The following is a 24,801-nucleotide window of genomic DNA, read 5'->3' as shown; positions in this document are numbered from 1 at the left end:
GGTCAGTAATGAAACCATATCTCTGAGCATTGGAATAGAAGATCACAAGAAATTGAGCAAGGGGACTAAATTTGGGGAGTTCTGACAGATAATTTAATCTTCATCTATTACAAAATACTGCAGATTTGTTCCAGGAAAAAAACAGACCGCTTACTTTTCCTCCTCCTCAACTTGAATTTTTTTTTTTGCCTTTATGCCTTTTTGCTCTATTTGTTAGTATTTAATAAAGCATGAAGCCTTTGTTCTTTCTACTGTAAAGACAGTGTAAAAACCCCGAATTATATTTGGACTATTTATGGATTGGACTATTTATAAATTGGACTGCTTGTAGTTTTACTTGTTAGAGGAGGACAGATGGGAACTACACAACCCTCTGTCCACTTCCCCAGACAGGTTTCTTATTTTAACCTAAAGTTATCTTGACTGGATCTTTTAGCTTTGTATAGTGCATAGGTCTTTTGGCCAGGGTAGTGAGATGTCAGGTATTAAACCAACACCGTCTAATAAACATTATCTGAGGATATTATGTGGCAAGTAATGTGGATACAAAGAGGGAGCTACACGTGGATACACACTCCACTTGGTGATCTTCTTTTCATGTCTAATGCCTGGATCATAGGACATACTTAATAAAGGTTCAGTGTGTTTTATTGACTTCACCAGAGGAAAAAATAAAGTGGAAAGAAAGACAGCTAAATACCCAGAGTTAGCTAAGGACCTTCAGGAGAGGCAACCCACTTGTCAGAGAAACAGATACTCTCACTGTCCTAAGGATCCCAGGCTGCCCTCATTAAAAGAACACGGGAAATTTTATGAGGATTTGGAGAATGCAAACCAGGGTTGTATAATTTCCTAGCCTTAGGTAACGGCATTGTATGATATAAGCCACTTTGTGGAACTTGATGAAACCTTTCTATTTTGTCATGGCATAGCATGTGTGCATTTTATAAAATGGACTTTTTTTTTTATGTAGGGTTTGGAATTCATAGCCAGACTATAATAAAGAACATAATGCTTCAAGTCAGCTGCACTCTGTGTTATTATATTTGGGTTTGGTCACAGAAAGCTTTGAGAATCTCCATCAATTAAAATAAGTCTTTCTTTTTATGGAAGGAGGTATTGGGTAGAAGAAATGGGTAGATGATTGCCTACCGGACTATAAAGGAGGAAGAGCTAGCTATGCCTTCTAACAGAACCGCCAGAACAGCTTTTAGAAAAGACAGTATATTCTACCCCTGTTGTGCAGACCTTTGAACCTGCTGGGGAGCCCAACTGTTTAGCCCATGTGGAGGCTGAAATAGCAGCAGCATCGAATGACAATGAAGTCACAACTGGGAAGGGCATTAAAATGGGAACCACTTGAAGCAAGTGGCAAAGGGAAATCAATCAGCGTTGTTATTTTTTGCTTCTCCTGGAGAGCTAGCAAGGCCATGCATGAAGACATTGGCAAAAATTTGCCTTTGAAAAATCTCACTGTAATTATCTGTCTAATGGCATAGTGGAACTCCCATTCAAGGGAAGGGCAGCATCACCTCTGGGTGTCAGGTCCCACATTTCATGATGACTATTAATCATTATAATGGCTGTGACACCACTGTGCATCTGTCTAGTGCTTTGGCTTTTATGCTGCATTTTTAGACATTACATCATGGAGAAGCAGTGTGGCCAAGTGGAAGAAGCACGAGACAGTGTGTGGAAGACTTGGATTTCAATCCCAACTCTGCTGTGTAAGCTTAGGTAACCTTGAGCAAATGGCCTAATGTCCCCATGGCTCCTTGGCTGTAAAATGAGGAGGATGATGGCACTCATGTTAAAGGGTCCTTGCGAGGGTTATAGAGAATATCTGTAAGGTATTCATAACATAGTAGATGCTCAATAAAGAATGAACATTCATATAACTAGTACTACCAGATTCTCAAAATTAACTCTAAGGGTAGACCAGGTATATATGAAATACTAAAAAATAAATATGAAGAAACTGGTTTCTGTAAGTTAGCAGCACTTGCCTAGGAGAACACACATTGTTAGTAAAAGTATCAGTATTCCAACATAGGATTTCCACGTCCTAGTCCTGAGTCCTGAGTCCTTAGAAAACCAATGTCTTAAATGTCATTTCCCAGGGGGAGAATCCTGACAGTAAGAACAGTTGTTACAAGAGAATGAGGACATATGAAGTTTTTCATCCATCTTTCACTTTTGAATATGCATTTTTTACATTATTAGAGGAAACAAGCATACTACATATCCCCAAACGGGTCCAGTTTCCAGGTACTAATACACCATTTATCCCAGCAATGACCTTAGGAAAATACATTTTCTATGTCTGTGTGAAGCACTCAGACACACACACAAAAACTGAAGGGTGGGGTGTGGGGAGGAAATGCGTTGAGTCTAAGCCCTTTGACCCATCTGGGAGAAACTGTACTTGTTTAGAAAAAATTATCTATAATAAATTACACCCTTTGCTAGCCAGAGCATTGTGCCAAATTAAGCCATAGAAATACACACTATCTTGAGAAGCCAAGTACCATACGTTGCATTTTCCTTCCGTTAAATAATACTTTTTTTTTTTTTTTTGGTCTCAAATGGTATCAGTAAATTGAATAAGTGAAGGTGCAAACATAGGCAATAGAGTGGAGTGAAGGTGAAGGGCTGGGAGGAAACTACTAAGGATCTTGTTAAATTATTAGTTTACAAAATCCACGGATAGCAAATCATTATTTTGTTATCTGATGGATCTGCAGGTCGTGTACAACAAAAGATCTTTTAAGCAGCAGGACTGATGCTTTAAGTCGGGAAACAGGATATCAACAAAGGTCATTGGACAATATGATTTATTCAAATACGATGCTACTGCAAGCTGTCGGTTTTTATATTCTAGAATAAACAGCACGTATTTTCTCATCTGTGTTTAGGTTCCTCACAGAAACCTTGCTGAAAATGTTTCATTATATATCGTTGCTTTTTAGAGATGAAAGGAACCAATTTATTTACCTTTCGTGATCATTTCAAACTGGTAAGAGAGCATAAGGACCTACAGAAAAAAATCAATTGGTTAATAAAATAGTTAATTGACTAAGAGCTTGTTTTGATGGGCCAAAAGCACAGACAGTGCACAACCAAAGTAAGGGTGCTTAATTAAAATGGGGCGGGCCGTCCTTAATGAGACTGCCGTATAGATGGAAATTAGTGCTGGAAAGACATCTGCATTTATTATTATATTGCAGAGTAAAAGCAAATTAAAGTAACCCAATCAGGCTTCTGTATTAATGGTCTCCACGTCGGGGCACTTGTGGCTAGCTCAGCAGTTAGAAGAAATTCTAAAAATCATTGTTTCTCAAAATATGGGAACCCATTAATTATATAACTCACATTCTAATATGGTATATGAAAAATAAACTGGAACAAATTAACTAATACTCTAATTTTTTTATAAATTATGTCTTTATTACAGGTAGGTAGAGATAAGGTGTTAGATATGGTGTGGGGAAACCTGTGTGTATGAAAAACTTGGCAAACTTACTTTTTTCAAAAAATGGGAGGGAGAACATCCACAAATGACAGCTGGACTTGCTTCTTCATACATTATCAACCATAGCATGGCAATAGGACTGTTTTTTCCCTATAAACGTAAAAATTCTAATTTATCAGAAGAAATAGGACTTCTTTCTGTTTTTTTTTCTTACCATGTCTGTAACTTTTAAATTTTTTAAATCAGTTTTGTTATGGTAAAATTCACATATGACACGTTTTACCAATTTGGTGTGCAACTTGAGTAACCTGAGGTTTTTAGCAGCATTACTGACATATGACTGACATACAATTAGCTGCACATATTTAAAATGTACATTTGGATAAGTATACATCTCTGAAACCATTACAACAATCAAGATAAATACATCAACCATGAACAAAATTTTCCTAATACCTTTTGTATTCACAACTCTGAGTCCTCACCCTACCCCACCACATTCTCAGTCAACTACCAATCTGCTTTCTATCACTATAGATGGGTTGGTACAGGCACACCTTGGAGAAATTGCAGGTTCAGTTCCAGACCATTGCAATAAAGTATCTCAATAAAGCAAGTCATATGAATTTGGGGGGTTTCCCAGTGCATATAAAAGGTATGTTCATACTATACTGTAAGTGTGCAATAGAAGTATGTCTTTAAAAAATTTAAAAATGCTTTATTGCTAAAAAATGCTAACTATTAACTGACAAGAGAGGGTTGCCACAAACCTTCAATCTGTTAAAAATGCAGTATCTGCAAAGCTCAATAAAGCACAATAAAATGAAGTATGACTGTATTTCTAAAATTTGAAATGACTGAAATCATATAATATGTAGTTTTTGTTTGGATTCTTTTGCAACATAATTATTTTGAGATTCACTCATGTTGTTGCATGTATCAGTAGTTCATTTCTTTTCATTGCTGCATAGTATCTCTTTTTATGGATACATCACATTTTTTAGCTATTCATCCAAATGGGCCTTTGGTTTGCTTTGTTTTGTTTCTAAGAGTTGGACTATTATAAATGAAACTGCTACAAATATTTGAGGATAAGTATTTGAATAGATATATGCTTTCACTTCTCCTGGGTAAATATGTAGAAATGAAATGTCTGAGTCATCTGGAAGGTGCATGTTTAATTATTTTAAAAGCTGTCAAACTGTTTTCCAACGTGGTTGCACTGCTTTAATTTTACATTCCCATTAGCGGTATAAGAGTTCCAGTTGCCCACCTTCTTACCAACATACGTGCAGTAGCATCTCATTATGGTCGTTTTTCCCTAATAATTAATGATATTGAGCCTCTTTTCATGTAATTATTTGATATATGTACATCTCTTTTGATGAAGAGTTTGTTTAAATTTTCCCCATTTTTATTGGGTTCTTTGTTCTGATATTACTTAGTTTTTTAGAGTTCTTTATATATTCTGGATACAAGTCTCTTTTTCAGATTTTCCAGTATTTTCTCCCTGTCTGGATTGTCTTTTCATTCTCTTATGGTGTTTTTCAAAAAGCAAAAGTTTTCATTTTAATAAAGTCTAACTTACCTTTTTTTTAATTTTACAGATCCTAATTTTGGTATTACAACTAATAAATCTTTGCCTGATCCAAGGACTGAAAATTTCCTCCTATTCGATTCTCTAGAAGTGCTATAGTTTTCAGTTTTTCACTTAAACCCATGATCCATTTGTTGTTAATTTTTTTTATTTGGTGCAATGTGTGTGGACTGTTGTCAAAAATAAATTGACCAAAAATGAATGGCTCTATTTCTAGACTCTGGTGTACTTAATTGATCTATGTGTCCATTCTAATGATAGTACCATGTTGTCTTCATTATTGTATCTTTATAAGTGTTAAAGTTGGGTAGTAAACGTCTCCAAGTGTTGTTTTTTTCCCAAAATTCCTACAAAGAATTTTCAACACTTTCATTTAAGTTTTAGAATTTTTAATATCAATTTCTACTAAAAAAAAAAAAAAGACTTCCGGGACTTTTATTAAAGGTTGCAATGAAACTATAGATCAATTTGCAAAAACTGTCATCATAACTATATTGAGTTTTCCAGTCCATTCATTTAGTTCATCTTTATCTCAGCGATGTTTTGTAGTTTTCAGCGTACAGAACTTTAACCTCTTTTGTCAGATTTACTCTAAGTATTTGATATTTCTGATACTATTATAAGTGATCTTGGTTTTTTATCTGAATTTCTGATTCACTGCTAATACACAGAAATACAACCAATTTTTGTACATTGAGCCTCTATCCTGCATCTTTGTTAAACTCAATTGTTAGTACTATAGGTTTTTTACAGATTGCATTCCATTTTCTATAGATTACAATATCTTCTGCAACAAAAGGCAGTTTTGCGTCTTCTTTTCCAATGTGGATGGCTTTTCAAATTTCTTGCCTTATTGCACTGGCTAGATCCTTCATACACTGTTGAATAGAAGTGGTGAGACCAAGTACTCTTGCTTTGTTCCAGATACCAGGGGAAAGTATGCAATCTTTCACCATTAAATATTATAGAACTGCAGGGCCTTTGATAGAGGCCCTTTATTAAGTGGGAAATGTTCCCACTGATTTCAAGTTTACTTAAAGTTTTTGTCAAGAATGGATGTTGGCTTACTTCAAACGTTTTTTGCATGTATTGAGATAATCATGTTTTCTCATTTGTTAAAAAGGTCAATTTCGTTGATTGATTTTTAAATGTTACGTCAAGCATGCACTCCTGGAATAAATTCCACTTGGTCATAATGTATTATACTCTTCATATACTGTTGGCTTCAAATGGCTAAAATTTTAAGAATTTTTAATTCTATGTTCAAAAGGGAGATTGCATTGTAGCTTTCCATTCTTGCAATAGGTTTTTTTCTAGGTTTGTTATGAGCATAATCCTGACTTCACAGAATGTACTAGAACATTTTCCTTCTTCAAATTTCTGGAAGACCTTGTATAGAATTGGTATTAATTCTTCCTTAACTGTTTGAATTCTCCAGTGATACCATCTGGGCCTCGAGTAAACTTTGTGAAGAAATTTCTTCTACAAATTCAATTTCTTTTGTAGATACAAGTTCATTTATACTATTTATTTCTTCTTGAATTAACTTTCATAGGTTGTGCCTTTCAAAGGATTTTACCATTTCGTCTAAGATGTCAAATTTATAGTCATAAAGGTGTTCCTAACTTCCCTTATTATCCCTTCAAAATCTGTAGTACTATCTGTAAGGATGTAATTCTCTTATTCCTGACATTGGTAATTTTGTTTGTCTTGTTCTCAATGAGAAATCAACTCCCACCCTTATTTTCATTTCTATGTATATACATTTCTTTTTCATCTAGCTTCTTTTAAGATTTTTCTCTTTATTACTGGTTTTAAGCAATTTGATTATCATATGCCTTTTGTAGTATGCTTCATGTTTCCTGTGTTTGGGGTTCAATGAGCTTCTTGGTACTATGGCTTTAGAATTTTTGTTGAATATATTTAGTGTCCCAGAAAGTGAGGAGGGATAGAAAATTACCTGAAGAAATAATGGCTACAAACTTTCTTTCTAATTTGATAAAAATTCTGTGTATGAAATTTAATCCTAAATATATAATTGTTACACACACACACATATATCCTTGAAATTTTTCCACAGCTCACTGAGGCACTTTTTTTTAAGTTTCATTTTTCTTTCTATATTTCGTTTTGCATAGTTTGCTTTACTGTATCTTTAAGTGGACTAAGACATTCTTTCACAATTTCTAACCTGCCATTATACCCATCCACTTATTTCAGACATTGCAATTTTATCTCTAAATGTTTTAGTACCATTTTTACATCTTCCATGTCTTTACTCAGTATGTTCAATCTTTCTTCTAGTTTCTCGAACATCTGCAGTGCAGTTATGCTGTTTTAACGTCCTTGTCTGCTAATTATATCTTGTGTACCACTAACTATGGATAGACTTTTCTTGGTTTTTTGCATGCCTGGTAGTTTTTCAGGATGCCAAACATTGTGAATTTTACCTTTTTAGTGCTGAATATTTTTTATATTCTTATAAACATATTAAAGCTTTGTTCTGATACACAGTTAAATTACTCGGGAACAGTCTCATACTCTTTGGTTTTGCTACACTACATAAATTATATCACAACCATAAAAATAGTTGGGTAAGAGTGTCTATCAAGTTGGAAGCCCTAGTAAGGTCTGTGTGCCCTAGAGGGGAAAGATAAACCCTACCAAGTTGCAAGGCCCTACCCCCTGGGTAAAACTTTAGGGATCCAGTGGTCAGGAGCATGCTGGGATATCTCCACCAAAGAAAAGGACAAAATACACCTTGTATCTTATTCCACAAAAAAAGGAAACCCAACACTTTATGGGCTCGTTTGGGTTCTAGAGACAATATGTTCATTCTTTGGGAATACTACTGTTGTCCATATGCCAAGTGTCTCAAACGGCTGTCATCTTTGGATGGGGACCAGAGCGTGAAAGGACTATGTAGAAGGCTGAGGAGGCAGTGCAAACAGCGCTGCCCCCTGGGATATTTGAGCCAGGAGAACGTATGATTTGAGAGGTACCAGTGGTGAAAAAGATGCTATGTGGAGGTTATGACAAGCCCCAAAGTGAAAAAGAAATCACAGTGAAGACCCCCGACATTTCTGGTAGGGCCATGCCATCTGAAGTAAAGAATTACACACCTTAAAAAAAAATCCTGGCATGCTTCTAGGCGTTGGCAGAAAGAGGGCCTGATCATGGCATAACACTGTCCATACAACCAGAACTGCCTCTCATGAGTGGGGTTCTGTCAGAGCCCCAAAGTAGTAAGATAAGACAGGCCAAGCAACACCACATTGTGATACAGAAATGATACATTCAGGATTGAGTACAAACTAAACCAGAGGCATAAACAAGCAAGCTGTCCTTCAACACAGATCTCCTGGGATTACATCACTCCTTCAGTTCCTGACCACCAGCCACGTGGGGTTTCCATTATGATGACCAACTGCATTTTACAATGAATGAAGTTTAAATGAGATAAAACAGGATAGCTGTTAATGGTAATTAAGTTATAGAAAGTTCTTTTAAAATGTATAACAAGTGTGATTTTGATTATTTGCAAGGAGAATTCTATGAAAATAACTGAATCAATGCTCACAGTACATTAATTAAGCTCTTTGACAAAGATTTCAGTGAAAAGGGAGATGTTCTGACATTCCAGACTCATGATGAAGCACCAATTATGTGCCAGAACCTATCCTTAGGCACTTGGTATCTCTTTTCTCCTTGAATCTATAAAACAAATCCTAAAAAGCAATTATCGTTACTACTCATTTGAAGATAAGTTGATTTTCAAAATAACCAACCCATCTAAATATACCTAGAACATTGTTAGACTAGGAGGAAGACTCTGCCCTTAAAATAAAATTTTCCTGTATGCCATTCTAGTTAATAATGCAAAAATAGTTAAAATACAGTAATGATGTACAGAGAATAATCTACAGCAGCAAGTAAAGAGTTTGTTGCCAAGATTCAGAGACCAGAGTTTCGTAAGACTAGGATTTCAGATGAAAGACCCCTAAGGCTGAGTCCCCAACTCGCTAGAAACCATCAACCCAGGCATGAACCTGATACCAACAGAAAAGAACCCTGCAGTCATCAAACAGTAGCGCCAGCCATCCCTGGACTCCTGGTCACACACAGCCAAGGTGGTGACTGCATCACGGTTCTTGAGAACTCTGCCGAGTGAAAGAATATCTAAACGCATGTGTCTTCCACGCACGTGCCCATCTTTTGCGGTCTAGTCTCAGCATGTAGACCCGACCTCTGCCTCAGGAGAAAGTGGATGAGAATCAGGGTGTTCACCGGGAGGAGAATAGTTTGTAGTAGCAGAAGGCAGAACAGATTAAGAAAAGGGAAGGGGAAAGGTTTTCTGTATATATATGTATATACAGAATATATATATGTATTTATGTGTACATATGCAGAAAACCTTTATATATAGAGAACATATAGTATTCTATTCACTAGTTGACCTTGAGACTTAAGTAAATTATACATATAAAATCAATAATATAAATAAATTACACACATATTTACTTACAAAGTTTAACTGGGCATGAGATAGTTCACTGCCTTCTAAAGCTTTCCCATTGTCATCCCAGCCTACATTCCCCTCCAATCAGCCTAACAACGACTATAGATTATTCCTGAACAGGTTATTAATTACCTTAGGATAAACACCATTACTTCTCTGTGTACTTCCCACAGAACTTAGAGCTCTGTTGTATGTGACTGTAATGCATGTTTTTAGAACAATATGAAAGATTCTAGAAAATGAAGCCATCACATCTACACTATCTTTCTTACAGACTTTTTAGTACAAATTTTCATACTCTATGATGGTGGATAATTTTAATTTAATTGATTTGCACGAGATCACAGAACCAGGTATCGCAAAACGAATTCTGTCAACAAACATTAAGCAAGTACCGGCTGTCTAACAGAGCCTGGGATTGTAATACAGGTCTTCTATTACCTAATTCACTTCCCGTTCCAAAATACCTGGGAACTAGGTTTCAACTACTCTTACTATCATATAAGCTCCATGAGAGGAAGGATTTTGATCTGCTCACATATATATCAACAGCAAATCGAACAGTGCTTGGCATCTGAATATTTAATGAATACTTAAAAGAATAAGTAATAAGTAGATGAACCATCTATTTTCAGACTATGTAAACATCTTTTGATGATCTACAGGTCACTTAAGAATCTTATCAATTCATCTTTGGAAATGTCTTGATTACCATACAATTTAAGGATCATAGAATTCTGATGAAGTGTGTTTCTCTTACCAAAAATGTCATATGCACAGGAAGAAGAGCTTCAGCTATGTGTGCTTCGTGACTGCACTCGATATAAGCACGAGTGTATTCCTTCTTTTCAGAAAACCATTCATGTTTGGGCTGAATTTTTTGTGCTTCCTTCCCTTGTTTGGGCACGGTGCAAACACAGTCAGAATCTATAATTGGCCGTGTCATTGCTGAGCCCTTACTTACCCAATGGAACATCAGCTTTATGAAAGCAGGTTTGCTTTTCATGTTCACAGTAGTGTGTTGAGTTTTCCAAAATGAGGCTCTTGCAAGCCATTATCAATGGGAAATAATAAAAGGCTAGTGGGTACCAGGTTTGCAGTGCTTCTTTTCAAGGTTTTTTACAGAAGTATACTTGGGAATGCTGTTTTTCAAAATCCTGTCCTGACAAGTTAAGTACTAGCAGTTCTTTGTTGCAAGAAAGATCTTTCATCTTTTTCTTTCCCCTTTTCTATTTAGGAAAGCTTCCTTCCTCTGAGATAGCCTCCTTTGGTCTGTAATATGCCTATTGTATGGCAGGCAGAAATTCAGATTCACTCCCCACCACCCTTCTTTATTCTGAACGTAGGGAAATTGTCAGCTATATATGCCACTCGAGTCTAAAAACATGTCACATTCTTCACGTTTCAGTACTATTGAGTCATCATTCACAAACACTTCCTGAGTGCCTAACATGTGCAAAGGGACTAGAAGGCTACAGAGATGAATCAACCTTTAAAATCATGGTATTCGTAAGTGGAAAAGACTTTAACTGCCCGCTTTGTATATTCCAAACACTGACTGAACCCCTGACAGTATATAAGTTAATATTCCAGAAAAAAAACATAAATTAGGCATTAAGATTCTATTCATAAAAAGAGATAAGTGAGACCTAATAAGGTTAAATAGCTTTCCAAGGGTTACACAGATAGAAGTCTGTATAATCTGATTTCAAACTGGTCTTCAGGCCCACAATCCTCCTGCTCTTCCTACTCTAAAAAATATAAAGAAACTTTATGAATAAAATTTATGAAATAAATGAAATGTACAAAAAAGTATAAAATAAATCTAATCATGTTAATTTATAAATCATACACTTATAAATTATTAATATGATGAAAATTATTTAATCAATCCTGATATTAAAACTCCATGGCTTTGAAGGTTTATAAAACTACTTTATATATATATATATATATATATATATTTATACATATGTATTTATATATATATATACACAATTATTTTTTTAAGAGTTTTCAGGCTTCTTGGAGAAGGTTCGTTTTCCACAGTACTTTTTTTTTTTAGTATAGTCAGTTTACAATGTTGTGTCAATTTCTGGTATTCAGTCATACATAAATATACATATATTCCTTTCCATATTCTTTTTCATTATAGTTACTACAAGATATTGAATATAGTTCCCTGTGCTCCACAATATAAACTTGCTGTTTATATATTTTTATATATAGTAGTAAGTATCTGAAAATCTTGAAATCCCAACTTAGCCCTTCCCACCCTCTTCCCCTCCTGGTAACCACAAGTTAATTTTCTATGTCTGCGAGTCTGTATATGTACACTCTTTAAACATTACTTACCATCTACAGTTATTACAAAATATTGGCTGTATTTCTGATGTTGTACAATACATCCTATAAAGCTACTTTTAAAGGTTTGACTAGGCAAGACTTTGGATACATTGATGAGAAAGAGAACACTGCCTGGGAGTTACATTAAGGCAACCTCCAGGCTCTAGTCCTTTGTAAAGCAAAGAGAATATTCTACAGGTGGTCTTCGAACTGGGCACCTGAGAGCCCTGCTTTCTGCAGAAGTGCCTCAGGGACCCAGGAGGAGACTGAATGATACAGCGCTCCAAGCTCGCCCATTCTCATCCATCCCCCCGCCCCCAACGTGCCATCAAACAGAACAGCTGCACTTTATTAGTCTGATACACTGGATTTCCATTCAAGGTTATCTTTAAAGAAAATATTCCAACTTCCAGCAAAAAATTTTAAAAATCACGTTTGAGAGCCATTTGACCTAAGTTTTAGAGACTAAGGCCTCTCCAGCTTCTATGATTCTAAGGCCAGTATAAGAAGCAAAATATGTCTGTTGCAGCAACGACAAGTTCATGTTTCATCAGGGGCCAGGCAGGACCAAATCACTTGGAGGAAAAAACAAATCTGGTTTGAGATTATACAGGCAATGCTATTCCGTGGAGAGTGTGTGCTCTGCTTTAAAATTTTTGAACTTTTAGACTTTTTTTTCTTTAACACTGTGCTGGCAGACACTCTATCTCTAAACATATGTCCCCCAGTCCAGAAATCACTAGAATGAAAAACTCTGTCCAAGAGCTTGGGTGATAGAAACAGTGATGGGGAGGATCACCCTCATACGGGCCACCGAGGTCTGAATGAGCACTGCTCTTACTTTATTCAGGAAGAACCCAATGAAGACTGAAAATGCAACTATGTTTTGTGAACATTGTGCCCAAATATCAAGCTGAGAAAACAGACCAAAACCACAAAACTGAAGACGTTTCATTTGTCCTCTATTTCCTTATATGTAAAATGGGCTCTAAGGATGCCCAGCTGTACCACTGCCACTGGCCAGCTTGTGGGATCTCTCTCCCTAGTTGTGATCCTGGGTGGGTTGTTTTCAAGCAATAGGTCATAGACTTTCTGCACTGTCTGCTGCTAAGATGAAGAGAGTTCATGTGACACACACACACCCACACACACACACAGGCATGAAGTGGATATGGTGAGACTTAATCCCTGCTGTTCATTGTTCTCTGCATCAAAAGGAGCCTGCCAGCCACTTCTCTGTGAATGCACTAGTCTCAGAGCAAGGTCAAGAAGAGTGTTCTTCCTCTGGCTCCCAGCATTAGCCGTCTTATGTTTGACACTTCGTGCTGAGAGGCCTTACTTGGCTGGAAGCTTTGCACTAACTCAGCTCAGTCTGATGAGCCACTTGGAAGAACCAAGTTGAGGCTGTCTTGAAACTGCAAAAAGAGCCAGAGGGTCAGTGTAGTCAGTTTGTAAAGAATCAACCTGGCTAATGAAGGGGCCAGGGAAGTGCAACTCACTAATGTAAGGCTGTCTTTTGATCCCGCAGGAGAAGGGAATTAACACTTTTATTTTTACAATAAAGGTGCTTAGTAACTCTAAATCTAATTTTTTGTCTGTTCCATTTTATCCCACCTTGGAACAGGAAAAGTTTACACAGACCTCCAAAGGATGGATAGCATTAAACCAAAATAGTACAGCAGAACGGCCTTAAAGGAACAGGGAAACTGTGAGCAAAGCTGAAGATGTAATCAAGTTAAGGATTTTGAAATGAGATCGCCCTGGATTTGGAATCCAGGATCCAAAGCCCATACTGGAGCTGGTGACAAGTGTCCATAAAAGAGAAAGGACAAGGAGATTCAAGACAAAGAGACACAGGGGAAAATGCCATGTGCATCCATGTGAAGATGGAGGCCAAGAGATCGGTGTCATGTATCCCCAAGCCAAGAAATGCCTCCAGCCACCAAAAACTGGAAGAGGCAAGGAAGGAACCTTCCCTGAGGGCCTCCAGAGGGACTCAGCCCTGCTGACACTGACCGCAGACATCTGGCCCTACAACTGTGAGAGAATGAAATTCTGTTGTTTTAAGCCACTAAGTTTATGTGATTTGTTACAACCGCCCTAGGAGACTAATATAACACAATTTGCAAAGGACTTGCATTCAAAGTGTATTTTCTTTCAGCTCTATCATTAGGAGACAAACAACCAATGGAAACATTGGCAGAATACTTGAAAAAGAAATCCACCTAAGATGGTACACAGGTGTCCAGTAGATATATGAAAAGATGCTCATTCTTTTGTCATCAGGAAAATTAAAATTAAAATCAAAATGTGATGGAACTATACTATACCAAAATGACACAAAAAAAGGCCGGCAACACTCATGCTAAATATATACTCTATCACTTGGCAATTCCACTCTACTAAGCATTTTACATGGATTCTCAGTCTAGCCTCACAGTAATCCCCTGAGGCATATATAGCCACTTTACAGGTGAGGATAAAGGGGGTTCAGAGAAGGTAAAACAATTTTCCCAAAATCTAGGATCCATCTTGCTCTAATATGCCGGTACTATGCACAAGATTATTTCTCAAAGAACATATGGGACATTTGAGACTATAGATCTAGAGAAAATGAAGCGCTCCAAATTCAGAAGAGGTAAAGCCAGAAAGCATGCAGTGTACGAAGTGAGAATAAAAAGTGTGAACTAGTTTTACTGGAGAAAATCTCTAGAATCCTGTTGCCGAACACTCCCCTTCACAAAACGTGCAAGCCATCAATCACGTGGCCAGCTAGGCAGAAGAGGGAGGTCAAATTCCAGATCCTCTGGTTCCCAGCTCCATATAGTCACCTGGGCCCTATACAATCTTGACTCTCCCTATACAATCCCAGTTGTCCCAACATACAGACCTTGATGAAACACCTAGTTACACAGAATCGTCATCGAAGTTTCTCATATATATTTGTCAAGATGGACAAAGCGAGCAAACGGACAGAAAAGTGTTCTAATTCCATCAATCACTCTAAAGGTCAGATTTGATGGGTTATATACAGAGGTGATTGCTTGTTAACCAGTAGTTGTTATGAGTATGTTAAAATAATTCAATCTGACCAAAGGCCCTCATTCTTCCTTACCCTGGATGCCTCTATCTGCTGCGCACGTCTCCTCATGACAAGTTGTATTTCTGGATCTCAGAGTGCTTTTAAAACATCACACTTCTACTCTGAGGCATTTTCATTGCATTTCTGTGGACTATTTAAATCTCTTCTAAGTTTGTCGTAAATTGAGGTGATCCAACAGTTCCAAGTAGAAGGATAAAGTCTAACCCAGTGGGGGAGGCATTAAACCTCCTGGCAAGTCAGCAAAAGCAAAAGTGACAGCCTGGTAGCAATTTAAAATTACTCCGAGACCACAACTGCCAATTAAAATAGACTTTCATGGTAACAGATGAACATCTGCTATCTTCCATTTGGAAAGAAAAATTTAAAAGAGTTTACATTTCTTAGTAATGAAAAACTTAGATATAAGCCTGCAATGTTTTAGTTTGGGCTTTGCTTAAATTATATATTCTTTCATTATGCCTTCCAACATTACAATGTTTCCTTTTTTGTTGTTTTTTAAATAGCCACGAAATGTTCATAACAAAACAAACTAGGCAAAAGTCAGACTCCATGATTCATTCATAGTCATTCTAAAAGCTGCATATTATCCTCCTCTCATCTCCTGCAGAAATAGATTTGGAGCAGATTATCCTAAAGATGCTATTTTGATGAAATGTATGTGATCTGAATTCTGCAAAAGTATTCCTGGAAAATCTCAAGAGTCATCAGATCTTCAGATGAGGAGACAGAGAAAGGAAGTAAAGGATGGAGGGAGGAAGGAATAGATACATATACACACACACATTCATACACACACACACAATCTAGACTCCTAGTGACCGAAGCTTGATTCTTATTTTACTTTTTACTCATAATCCTTCATATATAATCAAGTTTTTAAACATGCGGATTCTTTAACACGTTGTGCTAGATTAGAGGAAACTATACTTTATCTTACCTTTTAAGATAAGGATTCCAGGATAACTAATGATCCATTTAGAGAGGTATGTCTACGTTCAAATGTTACATCTTTTCAGAAATCTGTTCTTACTATCTAAATTCATCCATTACATCTACTTCCTGCAACACATGGCCCCATTATAGGAATTAATATTGAATCAAATTGTTTACTGTCATGTCTTACTGTCATGTGTTCCTAAACAAACTCTGACATATTTCTCTCTACTTCTTATCCAAGACCCAAACCTAATGCAAAAATGACATCAAATAAAACTCTGATGACTAAATGAGTAAATGTTATCACGAGACTCCAATAGAAAAACTATCCTGAAGTGAACCTCAATCACTTCTGCCAATCAATTATTAATCAATGTCTTTGATTTCATACACAAACCTCAATTTTTCTTCATGCTCAAAATCTGTTTTCTATTTTTTCCATTCCTTTAACAACATGTGACCTAGAAAAGTTCATTAGTATTAACAGGAAGCATTTTCCACACTTACTTATCACATATGTACGTATACAATGTGCTCCTTTAGGAAAGCTAGACTTCACCCACCTTAGTTACATAGCATCCATTCCCCCTACACACACCTTTTGCTCACCATCTAGTCAAAAACCATTTCTGATGTCATTTCCTTCTCAGACACACAATACATGTGTCTTTATTTGTTCAATAAATTCAACCTTTCTTCACACTGCTTCCCAAGCCTGTGTTGAGATGAGGAGACACGGTCTATAAATGAGAAGAAACACCAAAGAGAAAAGCCAAAGGGCTGTGTGATGTATGATTCCCGGTGGCTGGCACTGTGTCCAGTCTATGAGGTAAATGATATTACCCCTACCTTTGCATATGGTGATATTAAAATGTAGAGAGTAGATAATTTTTCTACACATAAAAGCCTCAAAGATCTTTTAGTTCAAAGAAAATACGTATGAAAACTTATCTTCCTCTATTAGACGTTATGTTCCTTGAATGTGAGGACTATGTCTTATTTATCTTGGTATCAAATCACATCAGTTAATCTATACACAATTGTTAAAAGAAAGAGCAAAAGTGCCTAACAGAGGAATCCCCTAAGCTGCCCACCTAAAAAATTTACCTTCCCATCACCTCCTTCAAGGAAAATGAAGAATTATGATGTCTAAAGTTATGGTCTTATTATCAACTTCTCCATTTTTAGGCAAAAAAAAAAAAACGCTGAAGATCAGAGAATTTAAGCAACCTACCTAGTGTCACACAGCTAATAAATGGCAAAGACAAGATTCAAACACCAGTTCTATCTAAATTCCATAATCCATGCTCTAACCATTGTGTATTTTTCTGTTTATTATCTAAACCACTCATGCAAAACATTTATATTGCCTAAAATTGTATGCCAAAACACAGGTGGACCCTAATCTTAGAGGTATACCTTACTGATCAATATAAAGACGGTTAAATTTTGATTTGTTATATCCTACTCTTTTGTGGGTATCCAACAGAACACTGCAGAAAAATCAGTCTAACCTCTTTGTTTTACCAGATGGAAATAAGGTTCCTGAGCAATCAAGTGATTTCCTCAAGTCTCTCCAGCAAGTGATGCTAGAAAAAAAAAAGCAGGTCCTAGTGTCTGTTCACAAGTGTAGACCTCACTCTGCCACACTACTCTGCCTCTCTTAATTAATTGCTGCTATTATTATTATTAAGTTAATATCAGAATGGCCTTGATTGAATAACTCAATGAAGCTTTTATAGCACCTTATGTGTCAGGCATTTGGATTGCTTCTAGGGGAGGCAGAGAGAAGACATGCTCCCGTTTCATATTGAACAAGCCCCCTGTAATGGAAAAGAGGACAGTCTTTGCAAGTTAGACAAAACACACACACACACACACACGCACACACTCACTCACTCACTCTCTCACTTCCTGATACCTAAGGGAGATTTCCATCACCCTTACGTTTCTTGCCCGTGCGCATGCTTTCCCCTTTCTTCTCTCTGGCCATCGTGATTAGGTTTGGAAGCTGAGCTGATCCTGTTAGTGCCGGGATGACTTTCCTCACACTTGCGCGTCCCACAGCTCTTAGAAAGTCAGAAGGAATTACTGGGCATTGAATTCACCTTGCCAGAAAGATGACAAACAGGGGGAGGGAGAGGAAAGGGAGCGTGGATGCCCAGCCGACCTGTCCTTTAACCTTTCCCTCTGGAAGCCATTCTTCCCTCTGTGGGTGTCGGTGCAGGCCAGAGACACGGATAACTCTGCCCTTGAGATACAAAGAGAGCAAAGTTGACGTCAGCTGTTTCTTCCTGAGCAAACATTCCGCTAATTCCACAGCCAGACAGCTTGCAAAATTGCCTCTGTAGGACTGCTGAGGTCTCCTTTCCCGTCAAGTTCACTTTGTATTTATTCAGCAGAGACGCGCCTACCGCGGAGCGCACCGGGAGACGTGGTGTCAGAGTCGTGGCGAGCCCACTTCATGGGTGATGAGCGTTCGCTGGCCCCGTCACCGTTTTCAATCACTTGCACCTGTAGATTTCTGGCCGCAGCAATTGCTTCTATCCTTCGAAGCTGTTTCCTCCTCAACTACGTCAGAATAAGTCTGTTAAAGCACTGCCTCGAATGGTGCCTTGCTCGGAGCAGCTCTCTGACACAAAATCTGTATCAACATACACGTATTCTAAAACACACTGCCCTGAAATTTGCATTCTGTAGATCCCATGCTTATCCCCCATTAAGAACCACTGAATGAGCGACCACGTGCCTATTTGATTTCCAATCCAAAGCAGAATCCCTAAAATTAATTCATTTGATTTTTACTGAGCATCTACCATGTCCTAGGCACTGCACTAGACCCAGTGCTCCTCAAAGTGTGAGCTGCGGACTGGACTGGCAGTAACAGCAGTGCCTGAGATGTGCTGGAAATGTAAATTCATAGGCACCACCGCAGACCTACTGAACTAGGATCTCCAATGGCAAGGGCCAAGGATTCTGGATCTGCAGGTGACTTGTCTAGGGCTTGAGAAGTTTGTGATAAACTATAAGTAGCTCAAGTGTCAGTGGGAAAGCTACGTGGCTCCTTAGATCTAAGCAGAATTGTTGGAACATAGATTCCATGGCTTGGATGTATTCATTTTCTGGGGCTGCCGTAACAAAGTACCTCCAACAAGGTGGCTGAAACCACCCAGAAATTTACTGTCTCATGGTTCTGGAGACTGGGAGTTCAAGACCCAGGGTGTCAGCCGGGTTGATTCCTTCTGAGGACTGTGAGAGGAGGATCTATTCCAGGTCCTTCTCTTTGGCTGATAGATGACTATCTTCCCCCTGTGTCTCTTTAAATCATCTTCCCTCTACGGATATCACCATCCAAATGTCCCCTTTCCCGAAGAACACCAGTCATATTGCGTTAGCACTCAGCCCCTCGACCTCGTTTTTACTTGATTACCTCTATAAAGACCCTGTCTCCAAGTATGGTCACATTCTGAAGTCCTCGAGGTGTAGGACTTGAACATATTAATTTGGGGGTGGGAGGGGCACAATTCAACACATAACACCAGGGGATTTCCTAAGTTTAAGTCTGATTTTTACAAATATGAAGCACTGGGCTAACACTATGGCTTTTACTATCACACTCACCCAGTATCACCGTGGGTACGATGCTAATTGCTTTCTTTGGTTCCTATATGAACTCTAAGTTTTTGGTGAACTTTGGTAGATTTTACTGTATCTTCAAGGTGGGTGTCATGGGGAGAGGAGCATTGCTTATGGTTTATCATCTGCCCCTTCCTCTTTCCCCTCCTCTCTTCCTATTCCATTCTTTGCCTGATTTTCTCTTCGCCAGCAGTTGTGCTAACTACCAGTGATTCAAAGATGGAAGAGATACCACCATGATCCCTCTCATGTACACACAGAGGCTGTGCTTTAATATTACTTATCACCCCTGATATAAGATAACATGGTTAAAATAAATGGCCGTGTAACATTTGCTTCTGAACTGCTTTAAAATTCTTGGTCCAGACACTCTTAATTATGCCATCTCATTTCAAAAAAAATCACATTCTTCCTGACGCAAATGGTTTGTGAGCCTCTGACTTCCAGATGCTCAAATGTTGTGAATGGTCACAGATTTCTTTCTCAATGGCTGAAATATAAACCACATACTCCATCATGGCTCTGTTAATCTTTACTGTTCAGGTGCTTACTTTCTTCCTTGTTCTGTGGACACTGATCTTTTACTACTAGCTTATTAGACACCTTGTCAATGTTAGTATCAATGAAAACCTCTTCAGTTTTTTGGGGGGCATGGACTATGGTCTAAGTAAATCCCAATGAGTCCCTTAAACATTTTATTCATTTAATAATTAAGCAGCATCCCATATCAAGCGTGATGCCTTAAACTCAAAATGCCCCACTGGAACTCATGATGTCACCCCTTCACCTCCTCCCTCCTTGCCTTTCCCATCAAATGGCACCATCATCCTCCAGGCAGGCGTAGGCACCAACTTCTCGCCTTTCCTTCACTTCCCACATCCCAGCCATCAGCAAATGTGTCTGATGTTACCTCAAAAATAGATCCTAAGTTGGGTCGCGTCTCTCAGCCTCCATTTTCACCGTAGTCCTGGCCACCACATTTATTGACTGGGTACCTGAAATAGCCTCCTGGCTGTTCCATTGTACCGCTCAATCCCAACATTTCCATTAAATCACTACTGCCAAAGGGATCTTCCAAAAACTTAAGACATGTCACACCACTTCTCTAGTTAAGACCCTCCAAGGCCTTCCCTAGAGCATTTGAAGTAAAATCCAAACTCTGTGCTCTGATTTACAAAACCACTCACAGCATTTCCCTTTCTGACTTTCACCCGTACAGCGCTCACTGGGCCCGAAACAGTGCTAAATACCCAACAAGGAATCATACAACAACACTTTGGTAGAGTGTTTAACAGAGGGACTATCAGAGCTGAGGATTGAATAGCGTGAAAGAACCTGCCCAAGTGCACAGAGCTAGTCATTTCTGCAACTGAGGTTCCTAAATGTTTAACAACAACTAGTTAGTGCATGCATGTGCCAGACCCTGGGCTGAGTCTTTTATACATATTCTTTACTTACTTAATATTTATATCAAGCTCTTGAGTCAAATACTACTACCACCTGCATTTTATAGATGAGGAAACTGACACTCACATAGTTTTAATAACAAGCTTGTAGCCACACAAGCCAATTATTGGCAGCATTGGGATTTGAACCCAGGCAGGCAACTCCTAGTTTCACACTGCTAACACTAGGTATATTGCCACTACCACTTCAATTCTCTACACTTCAGCTTCCTTATCTTTAAAATGCAGTTAAGCTACCTACCTTGCAAGGTTGTTTAAAGATTAAAGCAATGATGTATACATGAAATTCAAAAAATAGAAAAAATAAAAAGCAAGTTCCATTTAATCACGGAAATGAGAAGGGGATGGATGACCCAGGGCTGAAGTGCATGAGATAAAAATAAGAAATAAGCTTCCACACTTCACCGTAGATTAAGACAGGGTGAAGGAAACAGAAATAACATCACCGAGAAGATAAACACAGATTCATGCAGATGTATTTTTCATATGAAAGGCCCTGGGGATAAAGGTGGTCAGACTAAAGATACAGATGGCCTAAAATCCAATTTCTTAAATAAGAAGCCCAAAGCAATTTGGTTGAAGTGAGATCATAATTCCACAATGTTCATTTTCACCTCTTCTGTGTCCTCTCCCACTCCATTAAACACCCAGCCTTCTCGATGCAAACCCAGCAGCCAGAAGAGTGGTGTGATCCCTGGAGGAAGCCACTTGGCATCTGAATCTGACATGGTGCAAAGTCCACGTCCTGCTGTCTTCCACAGTTTTATTTGGAGATGATTCACAGGATGTCTCCTGTGGTTCCTGGTCCAGGCAGAGGACACAAACATGGCAATTTGACTTGCAAGAAAAATTAATTTTTCTGTCTAAGTTGGCAACTACCACGACCAATTGGGGATTTTGCATCCTTAGCTGAATTGCATGAATTAGACAGGAAAAGACAGAACTAGCTTAGCCATCTCTCTCTGTGTATCACCTAAAAGTTACTGCAGCAGGTATTAGGAGCAAAAATGAATGAATCACCTACATTAATGTTTTGTAGTTGCCAAAGAGTTCCCTCTCTTGGTCTCCTCCTGCCACTCTTCTCCTCTGCCTGCTCCATTCAGACCACCAGTCTTCTATTTCTCCAATTCCCCAAACTCCACTCTAGCTCAGGGACTTGAATATGTGGCCTTCTGTCTGAAACACTCTCCATCCAAGTTGTTAAGAGTTAAATTGTGTCCTCCACCCCCCCCCCAAAACGTACGTTTGAGTCCTAATTTCAATATCTCAGAATATGACCTTATTTGGAAAGAGGATCTTCAAAGAGGTAATCAAGTGAAAATCAGGTCATTTAGCGGGCCCTCATCCAATGTGACTAACGTCTTTATTTAAAGAAGAGGAAATTTGGATGCAGAGACAGACACAGACACAGACACTGACACAGAGAAGAACTATGTGAAGAGACAGAGAGAAGATGGTCATTTACAAGCCAAGGAGTGTCTAAGGCCACCAGAAGCTAGGGAGCCTGGAACAAATCCTTCTCTAGAGCCTTCAGAGGAAGTAAGGCCCAGCTGCCATGTTGATTTTAGACTTCTGGGCTTCAGAACTGACAGTAAGTTCTGTTGTTCTAAGCCACCCAGTTTGTGGTACCTTGTTACAGCAGTTCCACTGATGAATATACTGATCTTTGTATGGCTGTCTTCTTTTTGTCCTTCAGCCTCAGCTTTGCATTCTCCAGGATCCTATCTAAAGGTACCTCTCAAGAGGATGTCATGTACAGCATGGTGGCTACAGACAATAATACTGTATTGCATATTTGAGAGCTGCTAAGAGAGTGGATCTTAAAAAATCCTCATCACAAGGAAAAAACATGTAACTATGTATGGTGATGAACGTTAACTAGATTTATCATGGTGATCATTTTGCAATATATAGTTGACTCCTCAACAGCTCAGAGGTTAGGGGTGCCACCTCCCCTCGCAGTAAAAAATCCACATATAACTTTACAGTCAGGCTTCTGTATCTGCAGTTCCACATCCAAGGATTCAACCAACTTCAAATCATGCAGTACTATATTTATTGAAATAAATCTGCATATATGAATGAACCCACTGCATATAAATGAGACCCATGTTGCTCAAGGGTCAATAGCATATACTGAATCATTATGTTGTGTACCTGAAACCAATATAATATCAATATAATATATTATAATTATACTTGCTAATATAATTTTATTGCTAAGAAAGAAAGAAAAGAAAGGAACGAACGAAAGAAAGAGAGAAAGAAAGAAAGAAAGAAAGAAAGAAAGAAAGAACCTTCTGAATGTTCTTATATTTGCACCTTTTTTGCTTCCTTCAAAGTACTAAGCACAACTGGTACCTACTCAGTGTCTCTCACTTGCTCTCTCCCTCTCTGATTATATGTGTGTGTGGGTTATTAACATAAATTTCACTAAAGAAGAAACTGATTTTCCTGTTCACATTTATATTCTAAGCATCTGGCATGGTTTCTGGAACCCAGTAGTTGCTAAAGAAATAAGCATTTAACAAGTGGAGAAGAACAAGTGCAAATAATGCCTTCTGAGACACGTCCTGAAAGTTGGGTGAGTCAGTCCCATCAGAATGCAATTAAAACACGTGGCCCCCAGTGAAAATCTGCCCCAAACTCTTGATAAGATCCTCTCTTTCTCTTCTTATCAGGCATCTTAGAACTTTTTGACTCATGTTAGATTTCACCAGACTAGTGAGTTTATAGGGAGCCATTCGATACTCATTTGGAGCCTCTGGGAAGTCTTGCTGAGGCAGGCTCTGTAGGTTTCTTCCTTACTAGGTGGGAAAAAATTGATCAAACAAGAGAATGCTTCATGAGATGTCAGGGAGAGTGAAGGGAATAGGCGAAAAGCTTGGCTGTTATTTACCAGCCCCTGCTGGCACCTTCACACTTAGAAAATCAGCATTAGAAAAGGGAGACTTATAAAAGCTGCCTCTCATTGCCCACAGCTCAAAGGTCAGAATTGAACAAATGCTAATATTGCACAGAAAAGTACTTCTGAAAAGTTCCTTTCCCCTGAGATCTATAGTCAACATGCAAATGTAGCAGCGTCTTATTTTTCCTTCTTAACCCCTGAGGGTTGTAGATGTCTCACTTTCACACCAAAAATGGTACAAATTTTTAAAAAAAATTAAACCAACAAACATTTATTGAACATCTACTACGTGTCCACACTACGTGAAGTGTGTCAGTGTGTCAGTGAAGGTACTGACAATAGAGCTTTGAACAAAATACCCAAAGCCCCAGCTGTCATGGAGCTGACATTCTAGTGGGAAAGACAAATAAAAAATATGTATTAGATGGTGATTCATCATGAAATTAATTTTCTATACCCTTCCCCTTTTGAGTGTAAAAGGGTTCTTTTTATAATTACTCTGGAACAACAGGTGTAAAGGTAAAGACTGGCCTAAGCAAAAGTGGACATCTGGTCACCCTAGGAATGAAAAAAATAAAAGTAGTATGTTCACAGAGTATGGTGACACATAAGCAAGAATCAGGAGACCTAGGTTCTTGATCTGAATTGTTTTCCTGTGTTCCCTTTGGCTATTCACTCAACTTCTGTGAGCCATTTTTCTCCAATCATTAAATAGCTATCAGGAATCAGCCACCTATATCATTTGGGCAATTCAAGGAGTTCTACCTGCAAATTACACTGTCTCCATTAGAGGAATGATACATGGTTTAAAACCTGGG

The 24,801-nt window shown here is 38.2% G+C and overlaps 1 long non-coding RNA gene across 5 annotated transcripts in view; it reads right to left on the bottom strand.

The window, feature by feature from the left end:
* The window catches only part of LOC140698139 (uncharacterized), a 785,970-nt gene that overhangs the window by 625,110 nt on the left and 136,059 nt on the right, over positions 1–24,801 (bottom strand). The window lies entirely within an intron of this gene.

Source organism: Vicugna pacos, chromosome 9, assembly GCF_048564905.1.
Source record: "Vicugna pacos chromosome 9, VicPac4, whole genome shotgun sequence".
Classification (NCBI taxonomy): Eukaryota; Metazoa; Chordata; class Mammalia; order Artiodactyla; family Camelidae; genus Vicugna; species Vicugna pacos.
The sequence above is the reverse complement of the archived record's forward strand: the minus strand, read 5'-3'. Positions and strand labels throughout refer to the sequence as shown.